General features: G+C 44.4%; 1 long non-coding RNA gene across 1 annotated transcript; it reads left to right on the forward strand.

The window, feature by feature from the left end:
• The first annotated feature begins 376 nt into the window (after positions 1-376).
• LOC141041994 (uncharacterized) lies at positions 377-3,534 on the forward strand. Its single transcript, XR_012203802.1, has 2 exons — positions 377-662; positions 3,229-3,534. It is a non-coding gene; the product is annotated as an uncharacterized lncRNA (long non-coding RNA).
• The last annotated feature ends 18,764 nt before the right edge of the window (positions 3,535-22,298 follow it).

Raw genomic sequence — 22,298 nt, forward strand, 5'->3', positions numbered from 1 at the left:
TGATACTCCAAAATTGGCCTTGTCTGTTTTTGATTTGAGCAAACAACACTTAGTGGCCCATTTAAATTCAAACTAAAATTAAAGCCTTTCAAAATTAATCTAAAACCTTGTGGGTAGTTCCGCTATATTACAAAGTACTTGTGACGCAAGTTTCTTATGTAAGAACATTTATTTGGATAAAAAACAAAATATAAAACAGAAATTAAAAGAAACAGAAAAGAGAAAAGGCCTCCCTCCACTGGGCCACGGCCCAGCAGGCCACCAAGCCATCAGGCCGGCCCACCCGCGCGCCTCTGGCCTACTTAGGCCGGCCTCCCCCACTAACCTAACCTTAACCCTCACCCGATCCCCACTCCCCCATGTCCCACTACTCCCTCAGCCTCCCTCCCCGATCCAAATCGGGATCGGGGGCACAAAGCCCGCCGCCCCGCCGTGACCCCTCGACCTTGCCTCTGCCCACAACGGCAGTCGGCGAACCCGTCGCTCGACGCCGCAACCCATCGCCCCGCCGGCGCCCTGCCACCTCGCTGCCCCGTCCACGACCACGCCGTTGCTGGACCCTGCCCGGAGCTACCTCGACCCCGCCTCCCTGACGCCGCATCGCCGGACCGCCCCGTCGTCGACTCCTCCCCGAGCCCGCTGCCAAGCCCTACAGCCGCATCGTGAGGCCCTCCGTCGATTCCCCTCCCCCTACATTCTCCGTCGCCGCTGCGACGGAGCTCACTAGAGCTCGTGCCCTCGCTGTGTTCCCGTGCTCCGCTCGCCCCCAGCCGCCGCGGCCCCGCTCTATCCCCGTGCTCCTCCCCGTCCTGCACCACTCGCACGCCTCGGTCGCACTGGCCGCGCGCCGCGCCACTCCTTGCCCACGCTCCACCTCACCCCGCCGCTCTTTGTCCGCACTCGCCGGCTCGCATCACCGCGCCCCGCGGCATGATGCTTGCCGCTGCGCTGCTGCGCACCCCCGACCACCTCTACGCCTGGCCGTGCCTCCGCGCGAGCGCCCGACCCCGCCCCACTCGCCGCTGATGCTGCCGGCGGCCTTGTCGCGCCCTGGCCTCCGGCCAGTGGCTGCGCTCATGCCCATCCGCCCCTGTGGCTGGCCCGAATGGGCTGCTGACGAACAGGGCCCACGCCCCTGTTAAAAAGAAAAATAGTAATAAAAGTAAACGATAAAAGGATTGTTAATTAATTAATTAATTAATAATTAACTTAACATTAACTAACCTGCTAATCAAAATGTTAAGAATAACTAACCTAGACACTGACATCGGGCCCCACCACTTAATTAACCTCTGGATTAAATTCAACCTCTGTTGAATAAATAGTCCATGACAGGTGGGTCCATGCCACCATTTAACTGGATAAGGTTGACACGTCAGCCTGCTGACTCACTAGGGGACCCATCAGTCAGCCTCTGCTGACTGGACTGTTGACCCAGTCAACTGGCCCACTAGTCAGCCCATGTGTAGTATAATTTCGAATCAAATTAAATTCAAAAATTCCAGAAATCATTTAATCTTTACAAATTAATATAAAATAATCCGTAACTCGGATGAAAATACTTTGTACATGAAAGTTGCTCAGAACGACGAGACGAACCCGAATATGCTGTCCGTTTGTCAGCCACACGTCCCTAGCATAGCGAACATGCAACATTTCTCCTCCGGTTCATCTGCCCAAGAACGCAGAACACCGGGAATACTTTCCCGGATGTTTTCCCCCTTCGCCGGTATTACCTATCCCTGCGTTAGGTCACCCCTAGCACTACGTATTTCCATGTTATATCTTGTGATGCTTTGATTGCTTTGTTATTTATTGTGTTCCCCTCCGTTACTTCTTTCCGATAGACCTAGAGACCGTTGCCGATACCCCTGTGATCGTCTACATCGACGACGACCCCTCCTTCTTGCCAGAGCAACCAGGCAAGCCCCCCCCCTTGATCACCAGATATCGCCTATTCCTTCTCTCTACTACTTGCATTAGAGTAGTGTAGCATGTTACTGCTTTCGGTTAATCCGATTCTGCTGCATAGCCTGTCATTGTTGCTACAAATGTTACCCTTACCTGCAATCCTAAATGCTTAGTATAGGATGTTAGTATTCCATCAGTGGCCCTACATTCTTGTCCATCTGCCATGCTATACTATCGGGCCATGATCACTCGGGAGGTGATCACGGGTATATATTATATACTTTATACATGATACATGTGGTGACTAAAGTCGGGTCGGCTCGTAGAGTACCCGCGAGTGATTCACGGATTGGGGGCTGAAAGGACCTTTGTCCCGATGGCCCTCTGGGTGGATCTTTGTGGCGGAGCGACAGGGTAGGTTGAGACCATCTAGGTGAGAGGTGGGCCTCGCCCTGGTTGGCGTTCGCGGTTACATCAATTAACATGTTTAACAAGATCTTGGTATTTGATCTGAGTCTGGCCACTGGCCTATACGCACTAACCAACTACGCGGGAACAGTTATGGGCACTCGACGTCGTGGTATCAGCCGAAGCCTTCTTGACGTCAGCGACTGAGCGGCGCGCACCGGGTTGGACTGGAACGCCTGCTCTTGTATAAGGGAGGCTAGGTCTGCTCACCGGCCGCGTTCGCGACATGCAGGTGTGCAATGGGCAATGGGCCCAGACCCCTGCGTGCATAGGATTTAGACCGGCGTGCTGACCTCTCTGTTGTGCCTAGGTGGGGCTGCGACATGTTGATCTTTCGAGGCCGGGCATGACCCAGGAAAGTGTGTCCGGCCAAAGGGGATCGAGCGTGTTGGGTAATGTGGTGCACCCTTGCAGGGAAGTTTATCTATTCGAATAGCCGTGATCCTCGGTAACAGGACGACCCGGAGTTGTACCTTGACCTTATGACGACTAGAACCGGATACTTAATAAAACACACCCTTCCAAGTGCCAGATATAACCTAGTGATCGCTCTCACACAGGGCGACGAGGGAAGGATCGCCGGGTAGGATTATGCTATGCGATGATACTTGGTGAACTTACCATCTACTCTCTTCTACATGCTGCAAGATGGAGGCTGCCAGAAGCATAGTCTTCGACATGACTAGCTATCCCCCTCTTATTCTGGCATTCTGAAGTTCAGTCCACTGATATTGCCCCTTTACACTGATACCGATGCATATGTAGTGTAGATCCTTGCTTGCGAGTACTTTGGATGAGTACTCACGGTTGCTTTTCTCCCTTTCCTTTCCTCTCGGTTGTCGCAACCAGATGCTGGAGCCCAGGAGCCAGATGCCACCGTTGACGACGACTCTTACTACACCGGAGGTGCCTACTACTACGTGCAGGCCGCTGCCGATGACTAGGAGTAGTTTAGGAGGATCCCAGGCAGGAGGGCTGCGCCTCTTTCGATCTGTATCCCAGTTGTGCTAGCCTTCTTAAGGCAGACTTGTTTACTTATGTCTGTACTCAGATGTTATTGCTTCTGCTGACTCGTCTATGATCGAGCACTTGTATTCGAGCCATAGAGGCCCCTGGCTTGTATTATGATGCTTGTATGACTTATTTATGTTTTTAGAGTTGTGTTGTGATATCTTCCCGTGAGTCCTGATCTTGATCGTACACGTTTGCGTGCATGATTAGTGTACGATTGAATCGGGGGCATCACAGTCGATTTATAGAATGGTCATTGCACTTCACTTATATCTTTTTAGTGTGGCTTTATAGAATGCTTCATGGGCTTCACTTATATCATTTGAAGTTTGGATTGCCTGTTTCTCTTCACATAGAAAACCGTTATTTTAAGAATGCTCTTTTGCTTCACTTATATTTATTAGAGCATAATCTTTTATAGAAAGAATTAAACTCTCTTGCTTCACTTATATCTATTTAGAGAGTCAAACGGAATTGGTCAATTGCATGGTTAGTCATAAAATCCTACATAAAACTTATGGATCACTGAATATGATATGCTTGATTCCTTGAAATAGTTTTGCGATATAGATATGATAATATGTCGGAGGTACTAGTAAACGGTTGTGGTTAGTAAGAATATTGGTGTTAAGGTTCGTGATTCCCGAAGCATGCACGTATAGTCTCTCGTTATGCTATGATGTTGGAGCATGATTTACTATTGATTGTCTTCCTTATGAGTGGCGTTCGGGGACGAGCGATGGTCTATTTCTACCAATCTATTCCCCTAGGGGCATGCGTAGTAGTACTTTGCTTCGAGGGCTAATAAACTTTTGCAATAAGTATATGAGTTCTTTATGACTAATGTGAGTCCATGGATTATACGCACTCTTACCTTTTCGCAATTTGCTAGCCTATACGGTACCATGCATTGCCCTTCTCACATCGAGGCGTGGTGCAAACTTCGCCAGTGCATCCAAACCCCGTGATATGATACGCTCTATCACACATAAGCCTTATTATATCTTCCTCAAAACAGCCAGCATACCTACCTATTATGGCTTTTCCATGGCCATTCCAAGATATATTGCCATGCAACTTCCACCGCTTCCGTTTGATGACTTGAGCATTCATTGTCATATTGCTTTGCATGATCATATAGCTGACATAGTAGTTGTGGCTCAGCCACCGTTCATCATTTTTCATACATGCTACGCTAGATCATTGCACATCCTGGCACATTGCCAGAGGCATCCATATAGAGTCATACTTTGTCATAGGTATCGAGTTGTAATTTCTATTTCTTTTGAGTTATAAGTAAATAGAAGTGTGATGATCATCATTATTCATTTTTAGAGCAGTGCCCCATTGAGGAAAGGATGATGGAGACTATGATTCCCCCACAAGTCGGGATGAGACTCCGGACAATGAGAGAAAAAAAAGAAAAAAAGGAAAAAATAAAAGAAAAAAAGAAAGAAAGAAAAGAAAAAATAAACAAAGAGAGAAGGGGCATTGTTAGTATCCTTTACCACACTTGTGCTTCAAAGTAGCACCATGTTTTTCATATGGAGAGTCTCCTATGTTGTCACTTTCATATACTAGTGGGAATTTTCATTATAGGATTAGATGCACACCCACTTAGTTTTCATATTGAGCTTTCGTACACTTATAGCTCTTAGTGGATTCGTCGCATGGCAATCCCTACTCCTCGCATTGATATCAATTGATGGGCATCTCCATAGCCCGTTGGTTAGCCGCGTCGATGTGAGACTTTCTTACCTTTTTGTCTTCTCTATATTTACCCCTTTCATCATACTCTATTCCACCTGTAGTGCTATATCCATGGCTCGCACTCATGTATTGCGTGAGGGTTGAAAAAGCTGAAGCGCGTTAAAAAGTATGAACCAATTGCTCGGCTTGTCATCGGGGTTGTGCATGATAAATACTTTGTGTTAAGAAGACAGAGCATGACAAGACTATATGATTTTGTAGGGATAGCTTTCTTTAGCGTTGATATTTTGAAAGACATGATTGTTTGTTGGGATGCCTGAGTATTGATGTCTTTATGTCAAATTATAGACTATTGCTTTGAATCACTTATGTCTTAATATTCATGCCATGATTAGATATATGATCAAGTTTATGCTATGTAGCATTCCACATCAAAAATTATCTTTTTTACCATTTACCTGCTCGAGGACGAGCAGGAATTACATCCGTGTTCGGTTTCCAGCCAGGGTTTCGTTATGCTTGTCACGCCAAGCTTGATGGTCGTCGTCTCTTGTTGGAGTACGTCCCCTTGACCCGTAGATTGATCTGGTCTGTCCGGCTCTATTGTCCAGGTCCTGACGTAAGTCGTAGGTGTAGCCTGGAGCAGCTACCTCTTTGCCTCAATGGCGAGGTGGTGTGGGCTGGTGTTCGGTGTAAGCAGCTGCTTTGTCCCGTCCACGTGGTGGTCGGTCCGGCTCGTCAGCGTAATTATATCTTGATGGTATTGGCTCAAGGGCCTCGTCGTCAAATTGTGGTAGTAGACAATGCTCCGGATAACTCTTTGTTGGGCGCTCGAGGCCGTATTCTTCGGCAGCCAGGACCTTGGTCCATCTGTCATTGAGTGTATCCTATTCGGCTTGAAGCTGTTGTTGTTTCTTTTTAAGGCTCCTCGCAGTGGCGATTACCTGTCGCTTGAAGCGTTCTTGCTCAAGGGGTTCCTTTGGCACGATGAAATCTTCGTTGCCGAGGCTGACATCCTCCTCGGAGACCGGTAGATAATTACTATCTTCTGAATCCTCAATCTCGACTGGTTCATTGGGGTTAACTTGTCCCTCCTCCCATTCATCCTGCTCAGATGCGAGCTCGACGGGTTCTTCGGGGTGTTCGGCGTCATCCGGAGTGTTATTGTCTCTGGTGCCGGTATTATTGTCCTTTTCCCGACACGATCGTGGGCAGCGCCGCTGACGTTGGCGCTTTGGTGGTGCTTTGATGGGCTTGTCCTCAAGCGGGTCTTGTCCGCCGTCGTCGTCGTCCTTTTTAGGTGTATCTACCATATACACGTCGTATGTGGAGGTGGCCGTCCAACGCCTGGTGATAGGAGGATTTTGGCCTGGGTCGGCTCCGGCATCGTCATCCATACCGTCGATGTCTTCGGAGGCGTAGTCTAGCATGTCGGTTAAGTCATCGACAGTGGCTACCAAGTGGGTGGTGGGTGGGACGCAAAATTCCCCGCACTCAACCCCTATTTTGGGTTGGGCGTAATTCGAAAGCGACACTTCGGTGATGGCGAGAGATCGCATTAAGTCTAGTGCTTCGCTTAGAAGTGAAAACCGGACGGGTGGCTGAGAATCTGCGGAGCTAGGTCTGATGAACGCTGCTTGGCTATGCCCAATGGACGCAGACCTCAAGAGTTCGGATTTAACATCCAGAGGTGAGTTCGGCTTTCTGACGACAGGGAGAACCTTGTTCGATTTCAGATTTGTGGATAATATGGCCGCCTCTGGGTCTTCGGCAAGGAGCTCCGTAGTAGGAGAGGGTCCGGTGGGGTGCATGCTCCCGTCTTCGGACAAGGTGGTCCGCTCTGGATCTAGGGCCACAGCAGGAAAGATAGTTGATCCTTGAACGGAGCCTATTGGTAGATCCGACGAATTTCCTTCTTGCAGATGAGGAACAACGGTCGAGGCCGTTGATACGTCTCCAATATATCTATAATTTTTTATTGTTCCATGCTATATTATATTCTGTTTTGGATGATTAATGGGCTTTATTATACACTTTTATATTATTTTTGGGACTAACCTACTAACCGGAGGCCCAACCCAAATTGCTGTTTTTTTTCCTATTTCAGTGCTTCGAAGGAAAAGGATATCAAACGGAGTCCAAACGGAATGAAACCTTCGGGAACGTGATTTCCAGAACAAACGTGATCCAGAGGACTTGGAGTCTACGTAAAGCAATCAACGAGGAGAGCACGAGGTAGGGGGCGTGCCCACCTCCCCCAGGCGCGCCCTCCACCCTCGTGGGGCCCATGTTGCTCCACCGACGTACTTCTTCCTCCTATATATACCTATGTACCCCCAAACCATTAGAGGCATCCATGAACCTAATTCCACCGGCGCAACCTTCTGTACCCGTGAGATCCCATCTTGGGGCCTTTTCCGGCGTCCTACCGGAGGGGGCATTGATCACGGAGGGCTTCTACATCAACACCATAGCCTCTCCGATGATGTGTGAGTAGTTTACCTCAGACCTTTGGGTCCATAGTTATTAGCTAGATGGCTTCTTCTCTCTCTTTGGATATCAATACAAAGTTCTCCTCGATTCTCTTGGAGATCTATTTGATGTAACTCTTCTTTTTGCGGTGTGTTTGTCGAGACCAATGAATTGTGGGTTTATGATCAAGTTTATCTATGAACAATATTCGAAGCTCCTCTGAATTCTTTTATGTATGATTGGTTATCTTTGCAAGTCTCTTTGAATTATCAGTTTGGTTTGGCCTACTAGATTGATCTTTCTTGCAATGGGAGAAGTGCTTAGCTTTGGGTTCAATCTTGCGGTGTCCTTTCCCAGTGACAGAAGGGGCAGCAAGGCACGTATTGTATTGTTGCCATCGAGGATAAAAAGATGGGGTTTATATCATATTGCGTGAGTTTATCCCTCTACATCATGTCATCTTGCTTAAAGCATTACTCTGTTCTTTTGAACTTAATACTCTAGATGCATGCTGGATAGCGGTCGATGTGTGGAGTAATAATAGTAGATGCAAAATCGTTTCGGTCTACTTGTCGCGGACGTGATGCCTATATACATGATCATACCTAGATATTCTCATAACTATGATCAATTCTATCAATTGCTCGACAGTAATTTGTTTACCCACCGTAATACTTATGCTCTTGAGGGAAGCCACTAGTGAAACCTATGGCCCCCGGGTGTATTCTCCATCATATTAATCTTCCAACACTTAGCTATTTCTGTTGCCATTTATTTTTACTTTGCATCTTTATTTCTATTTATCATAAAAATATCAAAAATATTATCTTATCATATCTATCAGATCTCACTCTCGTAAGTGACTGTGAAGGGATTGACAACCCCTTTATCGCGTTGGTTGCGAGGTTCTTATTTGTTTGTGTAGGTGCATGGGACTCGAGCGTGGTCTCCTACTGGATTGATACCTTGGTTCTCAAAAACTGAGGGAAATACTTACGCTACTCTACTGCATCACCCTTTCCTCTTCAAGGGAAAACCAACGCAGTGCTCAAGAGGTGGCAGTCGTGAACCCTTCGAAGATCAAATCTCCTCGGATATCAGCGACATAGTTCAGGCTTCTAAACCTGATCTGATGACCAGGGGCGTAGGTATCGATCTGTTCAAGGTGACTGATAACCCACAAGTAAAGGGGATCGCAACAGTTTTCGAGGGTAGAGTATTCAACCCAAATTTATTGATTCGACACAAGGGGAGCCAAAGAATATTCTCAAGTATTAGCAGTTGAGTTGTCAATTCAAGCACACCTGGATAACTTAGTATCTGCAGCAAAGTATTTAGTAGCAAAGTAATATGGAAGTAACGGTAACGGTAGAAAAAGTAATATTTTGGGTTTTGTAGTGATTGTAACAGTAGCAACAGAAAAGTAAATAAGCGAAGAACAATATGTGAAAAGCTTGTAGGCATTGGATCGGGGATGGAGAATTACGCCGGATGTGGTTCATCATGTAACAGTCATAACATAGGGTGACACGGAACTAGCTCCCATTCATAAATGTAATGTAGGCATGTATTCCGAATATAGTCATACGTGCTTATGGAAAAGAACTTGCATGACATCTTTTGTCCTACCCTCCCGTGGCAGCGGGGTCCTAGCGGAAACTAAGGATATTAAGGCCTCCTTTTAATAGAGTACTGGACCAAAGCTTTAACACATAGTGAATACATGAACTCCTCAAACTGCGGTCATCACCGGGAGTGGTCCCGATTATTGTCACTTCGGGGTTGCCGGATCATAACACATAGTAGGTGACTATAGACTTGCAAGATAGGAGCAAGAACTCACATATATTCATGAAAACATAATAGGTTCAGATCTGAAATCATGGCACTCGGGCCCTAGTGACAAGCATTAAGCATAGCAAAGTCATAGCAACATCAATCTCAGAACATAGTGGCTACTAGGGATCAAACCCTAACAAAACTAACTCGATTACATGATAAATCTCATCCAAACCATCACCGTCCAGCAAGCCTATGCTGGAATTACTCACGCACGGCGGTGAGCATCATGAAATTGGTGATGGAGGATGGTTGATGATGACGACGGCGACGGATTCCCCTCTCCGGAGCCCCGAATGGACTCCAGATCAGCCCTCCCGAGAGGTTTTAGGGCTTGGCGGCGGCTCCGTATCATAAAATGCGATGAATCCTTCTCCTTGATTTTTTTCTCCCCAAACACGAATATATGGAGTTGGAGTTGAGGTCGGTGGAGCAACAGGGGGCCCACGAGGCAGGGGGCGCGCCCAGGGGGACAGGCGCGCCCCCACCCTCGTGGACAGGTGGAGGCCCCCTGACGTGGATTCTTCTTCCAGTATTTTTAATATTTTCCAAAAATAAGTTCCGTGGAGTTTCTGGTCATTCCGAGAACTTTTGTTTCTGCACATAAATAACACCATGGCAATTCTGCTGAAAACAGCGTCAGTCCGGGTCAGTTCCATTCAAATCATGCAAGTTAGAGTCCAAAACAAGGGCAAAAGTGTTTGGAAAAGTAGATACGACAGAGACGTATCAACTCCCCCAAGATTAAACCTTTGCTTGTCCTCAAGCAATTCAGTTGATAAACTGAAAGTGATAAAGAAAAACTTTTACAAACTCTGTTTGCTCTTGTTGTTGTAAATATGTAAAGCCAGCATTCAAGTTTTCAGCAAAGATCATGAACTAACCATATTCTCAATAACTCTTAGGTCTCATGTTTACTCATGTCAATGGCATAATCAACTAGCGAGCAATAATAATAAATCTCGGATGACAACACTTTCTCAAAACAATCATGATATGATATAATAAGATGGTATCTCGCTAGCCCTTTCTGAGACCACAAAACATAAATGCAGAGCACCTTTAAAGATCAAGGACTGACTAGACATTGTAATTCATGGTAAAAGAGATCCAGTGATAGTCATACCCAGTATAAATTAATAGTAATGGATGCAAATGACAGCAGTGCTCTCCAGTTGGTGATTTTTAATGAGAGGGTGATGACTCAACATAAAAGTAAATAGATAGGCCCTTCACAGAGGGAAGCAGGGATTTGTAGAGGTGCCAGAGCTCGGTTTTGAAATAGAGATAAATAATATTTTGAGCGGCATACTTTCATTGTCAACATAACAACCAAGAGATGGCGATATCTTCCATGCTACACACATTATAGGCGGTTCCCAAACAGAATGGTAAAGTTTATACTCCCCCTCCACCAACAAGCATCAATCCATGGCTTGCTCGAAACAACGAGTGCCTCCAACTAGCAACAGTCCCAGGGGGAGTTTTGTTTGCAATTATTTTAATTTAGTTTGCATAAAGCATGGGACCGGGCATCCCTGTGACCAGCCATTTTCTCGTGAGTGAGGAGCGGAGTCCACTCCTCTTGAGAATAACCCGCCTAACATGGAAGATAAGGACAACCCTAGTTGATACATGAGCTATTCGAGCATACAAAACAGAATTTCATTTGAAGGTTTAGAGTTTGGCACATACAAATTTACTTGGAACGGCAGGTAGATACCGCATATAGGAAGGTATAGTGGACTCATATGGCATAACTTTGGGGTTTAAGGGATTGGATGCACAAGCAGTATTCCCGCTTAGTACAAGTGAAGGCTAGCAAAAGACTGGGAAGCCACCAACTAGAGAGCGACAACAGTCATGAACATGCATGAAAATTAATGAACATTGGGTGTGAGCATGAGTAGGATATAATCCACCATGAACATAAATATCGTGAAGGCTATGTTCATTTTGTTTCAACTACATGCGTGAACATGTGCCAAGTCAAGTCACTCGAATCATTCAAAGGAGGATACCACCCTATCATACCACATCACAACCATTTTAATAGCATGTTGGCACGCAAGGTAAACCATTATAAACTCCTAGCTAATTAAGCATGGCATAAGCAACTATAATCTGTAATTGTCATTGCAAACATGTTTATCCATAATAGGCTGAATCAGGAACGATGAACTAATCATATTTACAAAAACAAGAGCGGTCGAGTTCATACCAGCTTCTCTCATCTCATTCAGTCCATCATATATCGTCATAATTACCTTTCACTTGCACGACCGAACGAAGTGAATAATAACAACAGTGCACGTGCGTTGGACTAAGCTGGAATCTGCGAGCATTGAATAAACAGGAGAAGACAAGGCAATATGGGCTCTTGGTTAAATCAACAATAATGCATATAAGAGTCACTTCAACAATTTAATCATGGTCTTCTCCTATCGACCCCCAAAGAAAAGAAAAGAAATAAAACTATTTACACGGGAAAGCTCCCAACAAGCAAAAGAAGAACAGGAAATCTTTTTGGGTTTTCTTTTAATTATTACTACAACATGAAAGTAAACAAATTAAAAGCTACAACTAATTTTTTTTGGTTTTTCTTAAGGTTTTTCAAACACACAAGAAGAAAGCATAAAAAGAAAATAAACTAGCATGGATATTACAATGAAAAAGTATGAGTACCGACATCTAGCAATGAGTGTGCAAACATAAATGTAATGTCGGTGGGAAATACGTACTCCCCCAAGCTTAGGCTTTTGGCCTAAGTTGGTTTATTGCCACGGATGGCCTGGCGGATATCCATAGTTGTAGCCGGGGTCGTACTGAGATGCAGCGGCTATTGCATCGTGGGCTGCAGCTTGGAGGCGAGCTGCCCTCGTCCTCCTTTTGTACTCATTTGCCTCCTCTCTGGTTATAAAATGTCTCCCTTTTGCCTGAAAGTCAAAGAGAGCAGGAGCAGGGAGAACAATATTGACAGCGTGACGCCTGTCAAAGATTAGTCGGTACTGGAGAGGTGGTTCATTCCTTTCGACAAACTGATGGTGAACAATAGCATTAAAGTCTAGATAAGTAGGAGGTAATTCAATATCATCATCACGTATGGTTACACCAAGAAAATCAGCTAAGCGGGTTGCATAAATTCCACCAAAGAAATCTCCATTAAATCTATTATGATGCAACCTAAGCGCAACAATGGCTCCCAAATTATAAGATTTATCTCCTAACACAGCACTCCTAAAAATACTGAGGTCAGGGACACACATGTGACATGCTTCATCTTAACCATTTATGCACCTACCTATGAAGAGAGCAAAATAATGTATAGCGGGAAAATGAATGCTCCCTATGGTAGCTTGTGCTATATCTCTAGATTCCCCCACAGTTATACTAGCAAGAAAATCTCTAAATTCAGATTTGCGAGGTTCACTAGCACTACCCCATTATGGAAGTTTGCAAGCAGTGGTAAAATCCTCTAAGTCCATAGTATAAGATTTTTCATAAAGATCAAACAGGACAGTTTGAGAATTGCGTGAAGATGAAAATTCAAACCTCCTCACAAAGGAACTAGTGAGATAGTGGTACTGGCGGCACTTTTCCTCCTCGAAGCTCACAAGATCAGCGTTACGCAAATATGCGTTAAATTCTTCCTTGATTCCCGCTCGATCCATAAAGTCATCTGAAGGCCATTCACAAGGCCGCACTGGGGCATTCCTTGGTGGCTCATCATCGGCATCACGCATTGCGAGCCTGGGTCCTTGCTTCCTTGAAGGGCCACCTTGGTACATTTTCCTAAACATATTTCTTCCTCTGAATTTTTTTGAAATTTTTAGTAACTTCAAATAAAAGTGAACCAAGCCCAACAAAATTGATAGCAACTACTCCTACAAGTGCCTAGAGACTAAATCAAGCATTAGAACTACTTGGAACCATATAAATTTGACATGCAAGCTCAAGAACATGGTCACCTAGGCAGCACAAATTTGCAATGAATAAAGCACTAGAACAAAAACTAATTGGACCAATGGAGGAGTCACATACCAAGGAACAATCTCCCAAAGCAGTTTTGTGAGAGGTGCTTTGAGCAAGGAGATCGAAAATCACAACAAAATGAGCTAGAACTCGTGCTTGAGCTGGATGGTGATTTTTTGGGAGGAAGAAGAAGTGTGTGGGTGCAGGAATAAGTGGAGGGGAGTGTAACATCCCAAATTTTCAATTTGGAATGTTATACATTAGATCATCATGCATAACATATTTTATTGCATTTTGTTTTGCGATCCTAGAAATTCTACGAAACTCAAGGACCCACGGAGAGAGTTGGGAATTTCGTTATTTTCATATTTGGGTTTTCTCAAATTTTGAAAATAGGATCATTTGTTTTAATTATTTTCTCTCTGAAAATATTTCATATCAAATATATGAGAGGGGATAATATGACTTCTCCAAAAATAATGAAATATTGGAGGAAAATATTAAAAACAAATATTTGATTTTATTTGGGTTTTTATTTGATTTTATTTGAATTAGGAAAAATGTGCGTTTTTGAAAATTGGATTTTAGGCCCAAATAAATGTTCATCTTGTCCGGCTTATTTTTAAAGGACGAGGAAAATTTATTTCGGGATTTTTGGAGTCCGTTTAGTATTTCTTTTCTTTCTTTTTCTGCACGTCCGATTTAAAAAAAAACGAACCGACCTATCGGGCCGTGTCCGGCTAGGACTCTGGCCCGGCCGGCCTTTATAAGCCGGGAGGCCGAGCCCCGCAGCCCAGCCCGAGCCGCCCGCCCGCCCCGTGAAACCCTAGCCGTCGCCGCCGTCGCCGCTGCCCGCCGACGCCGCCGCCACACGCCGCCGCCGCCCGTCCCGCCGCCGCCCGCCGCCGCCGTCGCCGGAGCTCCGCCGCCCCTCGCCGGACCTCGCCGCCGCCGGAGGTAGCCACCCGCGCCGCCGCCGGTTTTCTTCGGAAAACCGTGGGTTTTTTTGGAAACCGCAGTTTGTTTTTTTATAGATCGGTTTATTTTTTTTCCGGTTTATTTATTTTGCGGACATTCGTCCGTACATTCGTTTGAACGAACGGTTTTCGTCGTTTAACCGTAGACAGCGAACGTTCGTTCGTTAGCCTGTTCGTCAGTTTTTCTTTTTCTCAGATTTTTCGCGATTATTTTCGATCATGATTTCCGATCTGTTTTTCGTTTTAGTATAACTTTTTGCTCGTTTATCGGAATGAGGCGATTCAAGCGCCTAGAGTTTCGTTTCGAAACCCTCTTTTTGATTAACCAACTCAAACAAGTTTTTGCTACTGTAAAATTTGACTTAGGTCCAGATTAGTAAACGAAGCTTGTTTCTTTCACCGTTTGAGTTTCTTTGCTTCGTTCGATTTGATTCTTTTTGCAAACCGGAGTTCTTAAGTTGAACTTTCTGGTTAGATCTCTTATTTTGAGTTTTATCCGTGCACCCTTGCTTGATTGCTTATGTATGTATTGTTTGTTTGCGATAGAGTACCCGGAGTGCGAAGCGTGCTACTACGAGTCTCTAGGTTTCACGGATCATCAGCAAGGCAAGTAACACTTTGATCATACCTCTTTACCACCCAGTTTTATTGCATTAGATCAATCCCCGAACTATTGCATGATTAGGATCTGATTAAAATGTGGGTTTTGGGAAGTATTTGAGGTAGTACCTATTGCCCTGTTTATATCAAACCATTGGGAGTTACTTCTACGTTTGCTTATATTGCTATGCTATGCTCGTAGACGTGGATTGGGTTTGAGAGATTTCCATGACAGATGTGAGATTGTTAATTAATGGTTCAACTTAAGGTGGCTACTTTAATTTACATCTGGGTGGATTGAGGCACCTGGAGAACCCAGTGTTGCCTGTATTTTTGGATATCCCGGAGTACCCGTGTGATCATCCTATGGACCGTCACCCAGACTCAAAGGGATCATGAGATTTTTCATGCTAGAAACTTCCGTGTGCAGCCACAAGCTATTATGGGCTCTAGCATAGTTGAGTAGGTTACATGACCTCTTGAAGAGGTGGGCTAGCAGATGTAGGGGAAAGTAGGTGTAACTGTCCATCCGGAGTAAAGAGTATTGTTTCTGAAAGACTATGTCTCGGTCACAAACACCATGTAGTGCAAGAAATCAAGCGGAGGCGATCGAGCCTTGTGGGGAAAAGTGCGCAAACCTCTGCAGAGTGTACAATCTAATCATGGTTAGCCGTGTCCCCGGTTATGGACATCTTGAGTATCTAGTTCTTGGATTATCATGTGAATCTCATCATCATGTTACTTAATTTAATTTGATTGGGTTAATCATGTTCTTAATTGGGATTGAGTTGGAGGTACCTTCTCAATGTTTACCAACCACCATGATAGTTAAATAAAATTTATTCCTTTGTGGTAGGAAAAATTGGCTTTTCGCAAAACTGTAACCATAGAGCTTTCCACCAGCCAAACATGCATGTAGTGATAGCATTATTCTGTTCATTACTCTCTATGTGTTACATTGCCAGCATATTCCATGTGCTGACCCGTTTTCGGGCTGCAACGTATCATGTTGCAGACTTTTCAAATGATGAGTAAGGTGCCATAGGTCGTGGTCTTATACTCAGTGATGTCGTTGGAGTTGATGGACTCACTTTATCTTCCAAGCCTTCCGCTGTTATCGTTTTAGATGGCCTTAAGCCGTATTTATTGTACTAAGTTCTCTTTTGAGACATTCGATGTAATAAGTGTGTGATTGCTACTCTGTTATAAATCCTTCAAGTACTGTGCGTGTCAGCATTACCGATCCAGGGATGACACTGATGCACAGAGACTAGACTGTTTGAGGTCTGGTCGCTACAAAGATGGTATCAGAGCACACGCTGACTGTAGGACACGACACTAAGCTAAAGCCTTAGATCACTACTCTCTTCTCATTTCTGACTCCTCTCCTTTCTTCCACTCTTTTAGGATGGCGGATGCAAGGAACAAGTTCGCGCAACCGGATGAGGATACACCTTTTGGACGACACTTGAAGGTAGTTACTAGGTACATGAACATCGGAATACCAAGCTTCACCGGGACCTACAACGCCACACTACCAGAAGAGGAGCGCTGGATGATTCAAGTTCAAGTTCCAGGAAGGACGTTCACGCTAGTCACTGAACCCATAGAGTTTTCCTTTGATGCACCAACCTGGAGTCTAGGAAAGAGTATGGCAGCTCACATTACCATGGGACGCATTGGAGAAGTGTACCACAATGATCTCAAGGATACTATCTACCAGATTTGTGGGCACCGAGACGAGCAATGGGAGATGATCAACACCAGGAAGGATAGATCTATTGCAGCTTTCACTCAGGTGTTAAACCAGCACATTCGTCGCCAGGAGAACCAGATGTGCGCAGACATGATATAACTGAAGAAGGCAAAGACAAGGATCATGGAACTGGAGGAAGAACTCAAGGCTACACACGATGGATATGAGGAGGAAATCGCAACATTGTTGGAGAAGAATGACGACCTGATAAAGAAGCTAGGAGTTTTCATGGGAGACCCAGCACCAGGAGGGGATGATGACGATTCTACTTGCCCGGAGAACTACATCATCATTGACGACACCGACTCGGACCCCAGTGATGATGATTGGGAGGATGAAGCCGGAGCAGATATCATGGAGTCTTCGACTGAGCAATTTTCCTAGTAGACCACCAAATTAGTAGTAGTATTCCACCATGTATATAGTATAGTCCAAGCACTTTGTAATGATAGTTAGATCGATTGTATGCCTTGTTTGAATTGATTGGAGTGATATGATTGTGTTTGTCTCATGTGCATATGGGTAGTGTTTTCCCTCTAGACCTCATTCTATCCTATTTTCTCATCTTTTCTAAACCCATCAGATGCCTCCGAGACGCGACACCGGATTTGTTTTCCCACCGGAGATCACTCAGTTGATTCAGCAGTAGAATGCCTTGATGCAAGTGCTAGTTCAGAACCAAGGCAACAACAACAACAACAACAACAACCCACCACCACCACCACCTATTGATCACTTAGCCCGTTTTCTTAGGCTGAATCCGCCGGCGTTCTCCAGTAGCACCGAGCCGATTGTGGCAGATGATTGGCTCCGCAAGGTTGGAAGGGAGCTTACCACTACAGGATGCACATATGCGGAGAGAGTGCGTTTTGCCGCACATCAGCTTGATGGACCCGCAGCATCATGCTGGGAGAATTACACAGCCACTCACCCCATTGACACCGTCACATGGGACCAGTTTCAGCAAGTTTTCCGTACTGCCCACGTTTCAGCAGGAGCTATGGCCATGAAGAAGCGTGAGTTTTTCGCAACTTACGCCAAGGAGGACGTACCGTTGGCCAGTACGTGGAGGATTTCAGTAAGTTAGCACGTTATGCCCCAGATGACATTGCTACGGATGCAGCTAAGCAGGAGAAGTTTTTGGAAGGACTGAATGATGAGCTGAGCATGCAGTTGATGGTGGCAACTTTTAACAACTACCAGGAGTTGGTAGATAGAGCTCTCATGATTGAAGGGAAGCAGCAGCAGATTGAGAGTCGTAAGAGGAAGTATGGACAAGGAAAGTTAGCGCCACGTTTTGTAGGACCATACAAAGTTTTGGAGCGTATGGGAGAAGTTGCTTACAAGTTGGAATTGCCCGAAGGATTGTCAGGAGTTCACGATGTGTTCCATGTTTCTCAGCTGAAGAAGTGCCACGCAGAGATGGCTGAGATACCACTGAGAGATACAGTGCCATTGGAAGCGATTCAGCTGGATAGTGATTTGACCTATGAGGAGAAACCAGTCAAGATTCTCGAATATGCCAGCCGAGTCACCCGCAACAAGGTTATCAAGTTTTGCAAAGTTCAGTGGAGTCACCATACCGAGGATGAAGCCACCAGGGAGCGAGAGGAAGATCTACGGAAGGACCACTCTCACCTATTTTCTAGCCAACCCGAATCTCGAGGGCGAGATTCATCTTAAGGGGGGTAGGTTTGTAACATCCCAAATTTTCAATTTGGAATGTTATACATTAGATCATCATGCATAACATATTTTATTGTATTTCGTTTTGTGATCCTAGAAATTCTACGAAACTCAAGGACCCACGGAGAGAGTTGGGGATTTCATTATTTTCATATTTGGGTTTTCTCAAATTTTGAAAATAGGATCATTTGTTTTAATTATTTTCTGTCCGAAAATATTTCATATCAAATATATGAGAGGGGATAATATGACTTCTCCAAAAATAATGAAATATTGGAGGAAAAATATTAAAAACAAATATTTGATTTTATTTGGGTTTTATTTGATTTTATTTGAATTAGGAAAAATATGCGTTTCTGAAAATTGCATTTTAGGCCCAAATAAATGTTCATCTTGTCCGGCTTATTTTTAGAGGACGGTGAAAATTTATTTCGGGATTTTTGGAGTCCGTTTAGTATTTTTTTTCTTTCTTTTTCTGCACGTTCGATTTAAAAAAAACGAACCGACCTACCGGGCCGTGTCCGGCTAGGACTCTGTCCCAGCCGGCCTTTATAAGCCGGGAGGCCGAGCCTCGCAGCCCAGCACGAGCCGCCTGCCCGCCCAGCGAAACCCTAGCCGCCGCCGCGGCCCGTAGCCACCGTCGCCGGAGCTCCGCCGCCCCTCGCGGGAGGTAGCCACCCGCGCCGCCGCCGGTTTTCTTTGGAAAACCGTGGGTTTTTTTGGAAACCGCGGTTTTTTTATAGGTCAGTTTAGTTTTTTTTTCCGGTTTATTTATTTTGCGGACGTTCGTTCGTACGTTCGTTTTAACGAACGGTTTTCGTCGTTTAACCGCAGACAGCGAACGTTCGTTCGTTAGCCTGTTCGTCAGTTTTTCTTTTTCTCGGATTTTTCGCGATTATTTTCGATCGCGTTTTTCGATCTGTTTTTCGTTTTAGTATAACTTTTCACTCGTTTATCGGAATTAGGCGATTCAAGCACCTAGAGTTTCCTCTCGAAACCCTCTTTCTGATTAACCAACTCAAACAAGTTTTTGCTACTGTAAATTTGACTTAGGTCCAGATTAGTAAACGAAGCTTGTTTCTTTCGCCATTTGAGTTTTGTTGCTTCGTTCGATTTGACTCTTTTTGCAAACCGGAGTTCTTAAGTTGAACTTTCTGGTTATATCTCTTATTTTGAATTTTATCCGTGCACCCTTGCTTGATTTCTTATGCATGTATTGTTTGTTTGCGATAGAGTACCCGGAGTGCGAAGCGTGCTACTACGAGTCTCTAGGTTTCACGGATCATCAGCAAGGCAAGTAACACTTTGATCATACCTCTTTACCACCCAGTTTTATTGCATTAGATCAATCCTCAAACTATTGCATGATTAGGATCTGATTAAAATGTGGGTTTTGGGAAGTAGTTGAGGTAGTACCTATTGCCCTGTTTATATCAAACCATTGGGAGTTACTTCTACGTTTGCTTATATTGCTATGCTATGCTATGCTCGTAGACGTGGATTGGGTTTGAGAGATTTCCATGACAGATGTGAGATTGTTAATTAATGGTTCAACTTAAGGTGGCTACTTTAATTTACATCTGGGTAGATTGAGGCACCTGGAGAACCCAGTGTTGCCTGTATTTTTGGATATCCCGTAGTACCCGTGTGATCATCCTATGGACCGCCACCCAGACTCAAAGGGATCATGAGATTTTTCCTGCTAGAAACTTCCGTGTGCAGCCACAAGCTATTATGGTCTCTAGCATAGTTGAGTAGGTTACATGACCTCTTGAAGAGGTGGGCTAGCAGATGTAGGGGAAAGTAGGTGTAACTGTCCACCCGGAGTAAAGAGTATTGTTTCTGAAAGAATGTGTCTCGGTCATCCGTTTCTCGAACACCATGTAGTGCAAGAAATCAAGCGGAGGTGATCGAGTCTTGTGGGGAAAAGTGCGCAAACCTCTGCAGAGTGTACAACCTAATCATGGTTAGCCGTGTCCCCGGTTATGGACATCTTGAGTATCTAGTTCTTGGATTATCATGTGAATCTCATCATCATGTTACTTAATTTAATTTGATTGGGTTAATCACGTTCTTAATTGGGATTATGTTGGAGGTACCTTCTCAATGTTTACCAACCACCATGATAGTTAAATAAAATTTATTCCTTTGTGGTAGGGAAAAATTGGCTTTTCGCAAAACTGTAACCATAGAGCTTTCCACCAGCCAAACATGCATGTAGTGATAGCATTATTCTGTTCATTACTCTCTATGTGTTACATTGCCAGCATATTCCATGTGCTGACCCGTTTTTGGGTTGCAATGTATCATGTTGCAGAATTTTCAGACGACGAGTAAGGTGCCATAGGTCGTGGTCTTATACTCAGTGATGCCGTTGGAGTTGATGGACTCACTTTATCTTCCAAGCCTTCCGCTGTTATCGTTTTAGATGGCCTTAAGCCGTATATATTGTATTAAGTTCTCTTTTGAGACATTTGATGTAATAAGTGTGTGATTGCTACTCTTTTATAAATCCTTCAAGTACTGTGCGTGTCAGCATTACCGATCCAGGGATGACACTGATGCACAGAGACTAGACTGTTTGAGGTCTGGTCGCAACAGGGAGCCACCATGGGCCCACGAGGCAGGGGGCGCGCCCTGTAGGGTGGGCGCGCCCTGGACCCTCGTGGCCAGGTGCTTGCTCCCCCTGCTGTGTTCTCAGTGCCAGATATTCTCAAATATTCCAGAAAAAATCATATTAAATTGGCAGGGCATTTGGAGAACTTTTATTTTCGGGGTATTTTTATATTGCACGGATAATTCAGAAAAATGACAGAAAAATACTATTTTTACTTTATTTCAACTAAATAACAGAAAGTAGAAAGAGGGTACAGAAGTTTGTGCCTTCTAGTTTCATCCATCTCATGCTAATCAAAAGGAATCTGCTAATAAGGTTGATCAGGTCTTGTTAACAAACTCATTCCGAATCACATGAAACCGGAGAAATTTCGAATAACACTATGTTACCTGAACGGGGATATGCACATCCCCAATAATAAGAATATCATATTTCTTCTTGACAGTAGGAAGCGGAAATTCAAAACGTCCAAAAATAATCGATGGAATTTTTCCAATAGAGTTGATACTATGAACTTGAGGTTGTTTCCTCAGAAAGTGTACCGTATGCTCATTACCATTAACATGAAAGGTGACATTGCCTTTGTTGCAATCAATAACAGCCCCTGCAGTATTCAAAAAGGGTCTTCCAAGAATAATAGACATACTATCGTCCTCGGGAATATCTAGAATAACAAAGTCCATTAAAATAGTAACGTTTGCAACCACAACAGGCACATCCTCACAAATACCGATAGGTATAGCAGTTGATTTATCAGCCATTTGCAAAGATATTTCAGTAGGTGTCAACTTATTCAAATCAAGTCTACGATATAAGGAGAGAGGCATGACACTAACACCGGCTCCAAGATCACATAAAGCAGTTTTAACATAGTTTCTTTTAATGGAGCATGGTATAGTGGGTACTCCTGGATCTCCTAGTTTCTTAGGTATTCCACCTTTGAAAGTGTAATTAGCAAGCATGGTGGAAATTTCAGCTTCCGGTATCTTTCTTTTATTAGTGACAATTTCTTTCATATACTTAGCATAAGGATTCATTTTGAGCATATTAGTTAATCGCATACGCAAAAAGATAGGTCTAATCCTCATCATCCTTTTTCTTGGATGGTTTGGGAGGAAAAGGCATGGGTTTCTGAACCCATGGCTCCCTTTCTTTACCGTGCTTCCTAGCAACAAAGTCTCTCTTATCATAACGTTGATTCTTTGATTGTGGGTTATCAAGATCAACAACAGGTTCAATTTCTACATCATTATTATTGCTAGGTTGAGCATCATCATGA

This window comes from Aegilops tauschii, chromosome 2, assembly GCF_002575655.3.
Source record: "Aegilops tauschii subsp. strangulata cultivar AL8/78 chromosome 2, Aet v6.0, whole genome shotgun sequence".
Taxonomy (NCBI): Eukaryota; Viridiplantae; Streptophyta; class Magnoliopsida; order Poales; family Poaceae; genus Aegilops; species Aegilops tauschii.